This window comes from Argentina anserina, chromosome 5 (assembly GCF_933775445.1).
Source record: "Argentina anserina chromosome 5, drPotAnse1.1, whole genome shotgun sequence".
Classification (NCBI taxonomy): domain Eukaryota; kingdom Viridiplantae; phylum Streptophyta; class Magnoliopsida; order Rosales; family Rosaceae; genus Argentina; species Argentina anserina.
In genome coordinates, this window is record NC_065876.1 from 27454011 (window position 1) to 27454925 (window position 915).

Here is a 915-nt window from a genome sequence, read left to right on the forward strand (position 1 = left end):
CCAAACAACTTGTTAGTTGGTGATGCCGACGCAGGGTACCTCTCTGACCCTCACAAGGCTCGTTCTCAAACCGGTTATGTGTTCACCATTGGGAATACGGCGATATCTTGGAGATCCACAAAGCAAACTCTTGTTGCTACTTCTTCGAATCACGCGGAGATCATCGCTCTCCATGAAGCAGTTAAAGAATGTGTTTGGCTACGATCACTTGTTCGCCATATTTGTGATTCTTGTGGATTAGTCTCTACAACTGATCAACCTACGTGCATTTATGAAGATAATGCTGCTTGCATAGAACAAACAGAGTTAGGTTTCATCAAGGGAGACAACACCAAGCATATTTCGCCTAAGTTCTTCTACAACGTTCAACAACAGAAGTTCTTGAATGTTCAGATCAATCAAGTGAGTTCAGAATCCAATGTTGCGGATTTGTTCACCAAGTCTTTGCCTAAATCTACTTTTGTGAAACATGTGAAGAGCATTGGCATGCGTCGTTTATCGGAACACTAGAGTTTGGTAGACTTCAGGGGGAGTCTACATCACATGTTAAGATCCTTAAGTAGTTGGTGCGTTGTGCTCTTTTTCCCTTCGATCAAGCTTTTGTTTTACCCAAGAGGTTTTTGTTTTGCTTGACAAGGTTTTTAACGAGGCAACGATATGTGCACCATGCAACCTAGGCATGCGACACAAGGGGAAGTGTTCCGGGAGAATTATTATTCTACCCTTATGTGTGTCTTAGCCTAATAGGTTTCCTGTTAGGAGATAGATTAGCATCTCCGTAATAGATTAGGACTCCGAATCCTACGAGATTGTGGTTTTGTAAATGCCTATATATAGGCCACCATATCATTCAATAATACACAATTATTTCATCCTGCATCAGATATGTCTTTTTAAAGAAGAAATTATTGATAC